Raw genomic sequence first — 6,009 nt, 5'->3', positions numbered from 1 at the left:
GGGGCGGGGCGGGGCTCGGCCCACGGGAGGCACTCCTACCGGCAGCGGGAGGCAAGGCCTCGCCGCCTTTCAGAGGCGGCCCTGCCTGCTCTCCGCCTAAGCCCAGAAGCCAAGATGGGGTCCCTCTGGCCCAGCAGGGGGGAGAGGGCCTCTCCAGGAGTGCCAATTGAATAACATATGGGGGGGGGGTGTCAAGGTAAGCCCTGCCCTACATAATGGATCGCAAGACCCGGACACACACATTATTTTTGAATGGCAATACCCATCAATTTCGGGGAGGCCCAGCCCCCTCGAATATTTTATTGAGGGGCTTGGACCTTGGGCCCCTAAGAGTTGGCTCCTCTGCGGCCCTCTGAGGGAATTGACGGGACAGGGTCCCGTGGGGCTTGCTTCCGGGTAAGCGCGTAAAATTGCACCGCTTTGGGTACCTCTCCAGTCTCCAAGGGGTGCGCAAGACGCACAGCTCCGCGCGTGGTTGGACCCTCGCCGTCTAACAGAAGAACGTGGTGGGATTTCTCCCGCCCCCCCCCCCACATTTTTTTAAGCCAGTAAGTCCTGGGCTCGGCTGGTTGGTTCAATTTCTAGGAGAAGGAGATGGAAGCTAAGGCCCCGGTGGCCCAGGGTGGCGTAACAGCGGCTGAAGGTGTTGGACTGTCGGGCCTGGGGGAGAGCAAGGCTAGCATCCCCGCGCATCTCGCTGGGTGCTTGCCCGCTAACCAACCGGCAGAGCTGTTGCGAGGATAAAATGGGGGAACCACGGGCCACCTGTAGCTCCTTGCAGGAGAGCTGGGAGGTAAATGTTACAACGCAGAGACCCCGCACCTCCGGCGCGCGCCCGCGTGCACGCGAAGGAAGAGCGGTTTGAAAAGGCACCCCCCGTGCAATCTGACCCAAAAGGCAACATGGGGATGCTTCAAGCAAGCAAGCAAGCAACCCGTCTGGTGTGTGCCTGTCTCGTTTCACCACCAACCCTATTCTCTCTCTCTCTCTTTTTTAAGGAGAGGCAGCTGCTCGGCAGGTGCAACTAGACAGGAACAGACATGCCAGCAAGCTGCCATTCAGCCTACACAAGATGGGCAGGCACCTGTTTCTCATTGCGAGCTGGAGCACCTTCTTCGAAACCCACGCCATCAAAGCTCAGCCGGATCTTTCGCTGCCTGTTGCCAAATTCACGGAAGGAAAAGCTTCGCCAAAGGGAGAAGGGGGCGGCCTTTGTTTCCCTCTCATCAACTGTGACAACCAAGGTACCAATTTGCCACAACACCCAGTTTCAATTTTACGAGGAGGGCGGGCAGGGTGACGTCTGCTCAGTGGCGTAGCGTGGGTTGTCAGCACCCGGGGCAAGGCAAGTAATTTGCGCCCCCTAACCCGTGGATTTTAGCACTCGAGTCTCTTCCACTAGATTAGGGTGCGAGCGCGCCCCCCCCAATGTTGCGCCCGGTGCGGCCGGCCCCCCCTGCACCTCCCACGCTACGCCACTGCGTCTGCTGCTCCAGTAAGTTTCACATTTGGGATCAGCATCAAAGTGGATGTCCTCCTGCAGGTTGGGGGAAAAAACCTGGCGCCTTCTCTGCTGCTTGCAGAGTGGCACTGGGCAAAGGACTGAATCCCTTCTCTCCCTGCCTCCCTTATTCATAGAAGCATAGAATTATAGGGTTGGAAGGAACAGCCCACAGGGACGTTTTTAATGTTTGATGTTTTACTGTGCTTAATGTTTTAATTGTTAGAGGCTGCCCAGAATGGCTGGGGCAACCTAGTCAGGTGGGCAGCATAGAAATAAATTATTATTAACAATCCCACACCTACTACTGCTCAGTGGCATAGCCTCTCACAGGGCTGTTGCAATCCGTAACTTATTAACTGTAATTTATTATTTATTATTAAAAACATATTACGAGTTAATGAAACCAGGCTAGCAGACTCTAAAAACAAGCTATGGATTGCAACCACTCTGTGAGGCTAAGCTGCCATTGAACATTAGTATTCATTATTTATTTTTATTATTAATCATCTTCTTTAACGATCACTCGTAGCAGAGTAAGATTGTCTTCCATAAACACGGCTTTAACAATGAGTCCGTAAGTGACTGTGGAGGCCAGTTCTGGATTCACACGTCCTTCCAGTGGGGACATTGGTTTCTGGGCAGGAGTTGATCACGGTGAGGGTTTGCCAAGTGTGCCTTCCTCTTGGCATGTTTCTCCCTTGCGTCCCGAGTCTGAGTGTCTTCAAAGCCCATGACAGCTTTAGAAAAGGCTGTTCTCCAATTGGAACACTCACAGGCAACTGTTTCCCATTTGTCGGTGTTTATACTACATTTTTAAAGATTTCCCTTGAGGCAGTCTTATTAATAGTACAGTGGTGCCCCGCAAGACGAATGCCTCGCAAGACGGAAAACCCGCTAGACGAAAGGGTTTTCCGTTTTGGAGGTGCTTCGCAAAACGAATTTCCTATGTGCTTGCTTCGCAAGACGAAAATGTCTTGCCAGTTCCTGCGGGGTTTTTTTCCTTTTTCCCAAGCCGCTAAACAGCTTATCAGCTGCTGGCTAAGCCGCTTATCAGCTGATCTTTAAGCCGCTTAACAGCTGATGCTAAGCCGCTTATCAGCTGATCGTTAAGCCACTTATCAGCTCATCGTTAAGCCTCTTATCAGCTGATCGTTAAGCCGCTTATGAGCTGATCTTTAAACCTAAGCCGCTAATACTGTAGCGCTAATCCGCTAAACCTCTAATGGGCTTGCTTCGCAAGACGAAAAAACCCGCAAGACGAAGAGACTCGCGGAACGGATTCTTTTCGTCTTGCGAGGCACCACTGTAGGCTGAATGAGGCACAATATTGGGGCAACTTCAAGCAGCAAAATAAACAATCTTCATTAATGGTTTCTGGTGTTCAAATGGCCCCACCCCTGCAAGAGGTAGCAGTAGATCTGGAGCAACCCCAAAGCTTGCCGAAGAAGAAAAACAATTCTGAAGGAGAAGCCCACCAAACCAGGCCAATGGGGGACTGTCGGGCGCAATGGCTGCGAAATGCTGTTAGAGAGAAATGGAAAGCCAGATGGGAGACTGACCTGAATGGAAAGCCATGGCTGAGTGGAAGAGCAAACAGGTGCACACTCCACCCTGACGCATGTGTGTGATGCTCTCTTGTCAACAATGATTCCATTCTTCTCCGCCAGTGTCCCACCCTATTAAAACTGCATTGTATGCCTGTAACTAAAGCTGCACGCTAGGAACAGGTTCATTCCCCTTTAATTTGTGTGCTCACCCTGTTGCCTAACCGAGGCAAGAGAAAGAGAACCAGATTTGATACTGGGGACAGAGCACACTTAGCCCTTGGGGATGCCCCACACAAAGATGCAGCTCAACATTTGGCTGCCGTCATGACAACACAATGATTTAAAAAAAAAAAAATTAAGGAGAGTAATGGTGTATTTACCAGCCAGAATTTTTGTTTTCCTACTCTTACATAGCAAGGTGCTTCTTTTATTCCAGAATCCTAGGTTCCTAACCCTAGCAGACTGATCCGCTCTAAGTCCCTCTTGGGTTGTCATTTTTCTTATTACGGTGGTTACTGTAAAATAGAGAAAGGGCTCAGTGGCAGGTCATGTTTTGCACGCAGCAAGTCCCAGGTTCAAGTCCTGCCATTTCCAGGTAGGGCTGAGAGAGAGAGCCCTATCTGAGCTTAAGAAAAGCAGTGGCAGCAGGAGGCCCCATTAGCTACAGTGGTGCTTCAGGTTAAGAACAGTTTCAGGTTAAGAACGGACCTCCAGAACGAATTGAGTACTTAACCCGAGGTACCACTGTAATGCAGATCCCAAACAAACATAATAGCACAGAAGGAGAAAATGAATAGGAATAAACTGAAGGCGAGTAGCAAACACAATTCAGATGCTCTGATGCCCGTGACTTTTTTGGATAGTAGCAGAACGGGAAATACTTAGGGCTGCAGAATGAGGCTATTCACATTTCCAGAGAACCAAATCCCTCTGAATCCAATCCAACTTGCTCCTAAGTGAACATGTGCAGTTGTCTGTCAGATGTTGCCTAAGACCGGCTGACTTTTGAGTTTGCCACATTGCTCCAGGACATTGGAGATTTGGGAAACGCTGTGTCCAGTAATAAAGGCAGTCTTTCCAGTGCTCAGAGAACCTGCAACTTTAAACTGATACTATGCACAATCCCCCCCCCCCCAGTCTCAATTGCACCTATAAGCCCATCTGTATCTGGGCAGGAAATGTGCCCGCCTCTAGTTATGGTACTGGCCATTAACAGAGATGACTTTTAAAAAAATAAAAATAAAGGATAATGAAGGATAATAATATAATTATAAATTATAAAAAATAATGAAGGATATCAGAAAATAAAGTGAGCCTTCTTGCTCAAGGAGCTGTCCACAACTAAACAGTTGCTGGATGATAGTAGATAGCATAACATTTAACTAGCACCCTTCAAGTTGCTCCTTTTGCACCTATGTAATTGACACGCTACACAGGCCTGATCCTGGATCACATGTGTTGGGTAGGAAATAGACGGATGGCTTTATAGCGGATCCAATGCAGACCTCAGCAGGCTTCAACTAGCGGTAAGACTGCAATTCCTTTGGCGTGAAGTTCCCACAACTTTCCATTTCGTAGGCTGGGTGCTGTTGCACTGGAAACCAGCCATATGAAGAAAGTGTTCAATGTTCTTTTTTTTTTAATGTTCTACTTTTAATGTTCTACTTTCCCCTTTCATCTGTGTCAGCTAGAGCAGCAGGTGTCCTTAATTTGACTAGATGAGCGCTAATAAAACTAGTTAGCACTCCAGATAAGATTTGTATTGGGGCGGGGGGAAGAGACCCAATTAACCGCGAGGTAGGTTGTTCTTTAAAAGTGGGGCCTGGACATTTTATTTGGGTCGAGAGTCACTCTCACCTCTTGTTGCAAGCCACATTCCAAAAATGAGTGGGGTGTGAGCCAGACAGTGGGAAGAGTCAAGATACTCCTGCAATTAATTACAGACACAGGGCAATTATACTTTGGAAAATGCTTGGTTTGGAAACCAGTTGCTGGCATTTTCAAGATGCAGGAGAAGGGTGAGTGGCAGGGAACCCCAACAACAAAACAAGCTTGTGCCTATCCTATATTTCTGGTTGGAGAACACCACTTACTGGCTCCAGGAGGTTTTAAAAACCTAACTGCAGCAGGGTGGTGGGAGAAGGCACTGTAGGGTAGATGGAGAAGATCTTCTGGTCCCCTGTGCCTCACCCTCTGCCTTAAAGATCAGGGTGGCTTTTAAGGCTATCTGAGGATTGTTCCAGATCTTGCCCTGCTCCTGGCTGCCTAGGTGGGAGCTGGCACAAAACGCAGAAGCTGCGTGCTCTCCTGGGCAGGAAAGAGCTCTTACCGCTGCCAGACAAACACCCCTTTTCATGAAATCTGGACAGAACAATGGTGCGTCTGAGAGTGGTGAAAGATACTTCCTTGCCCAGCACAGCGTGAAGTTCCCAAATCAGTCAGAGCCGGATATAAGGCTGTGTGCTAGCTGCCACCTTGACAGATCCAGGAGAACTCCTAGACCTTAGTAAAGGTAAAGGGACCCCTGACCATTAGGTCCAGTCGTGGCCGACTCTGGGGTTGTGGTGCTCATCTCGCTTTATTGGCCGAGGGAGCCGGCGTACAGCTTCCAGGTCATGTGGCCAGCATGACTAAGCCGCTTCTGGCGAACCAGAGCAGCGCACAGAAACGCCATTTACCTTCCCACCGGAGTGGTACCTATTTATCTACTTGCACTTTGACGTGCTTTCCAACTGCTAGGTTGGCAGGAGCAGGGACTGAGCAACGGGAGCTCACGCTGTCGCGGGGATTTGAACCGCCAACCTTCTGATCTGCAAGTCCTAGGCTCTGTGGTTTAACCCACAGTGCCACCCGTGTTAGGCAGAAGCATTTAGTCACCCAGAACTGCCTCTTGACAAATCAGGTCCCCTCCCCCTACCTTGCCCACCCCCCATCAAACAACTCTTTGTATATATGGAA

This window comes from Podarcis pityusensis, assembly GCF_964106645.2.
Source record: "Podarcis pityusensis genome assembly, chromosome: 5".
In the NCBI taxonomy this organism is placed as follows: domain Eukaryota; kingdom Metazoa; phylum Chordata; class Lepidosauria; order Squamata; family Lacertidae; genus Podarcis; species Podarcis pityusensis.
Note: the sequence above shows the minus strand (reverse complement) of the source record.